Genomic DNA, 378 nt, shown 5'->3' on the forward strand with positions numbered 1-378 from the left:
TCTTCTATTTTGAATCTGAAAAAAAAAAAAAAGAATTTGTAATACATGCACTTGAACAAAAATTAGTAAAGTTCGGTTCACCCTTAGACCCAGCCCCCCTATTGCCCTCTTGCAAATCTTTGAAAATATTAGGCTGAGGTGTTGCGAGGTCCTGCGGGAGGGGTGACCTGCGGGCTGGCCCGGCTGACTCAGGTCCACCAGGTGCGCGGCTGGGCCAGCTGCACCTGTCAGCAAGAGTGCCACTCTCCTCGGGTCCGAGGTCACTGCTAGAGGATTCGGGCAGAGGGGCCCAGCGGCGGAGAGGCCCTTCGCCCCCGAGGTGAAGTCCCTCACGGGTGCCCCGGGGACGCGCCCTGGGAGGGGCGGAGTCAGTGCGCT

The sequence above is a fragment of the Fukomys damarensis genome, unplaced genomic scaffold, assembly GCF_012274545.1.
Source record: "Fukomys damarensis isolate Sample0158 unplaced genomic scaffold, DMR_v1.0_HiC HiC_scaffold_3, whole genome shotgun sequence".
NCBI lineage: Eukaryota > Metazoa > Chordata > Mammalia > Rodentia > Bathyergidae > Fukomys > Fukomys damarensis.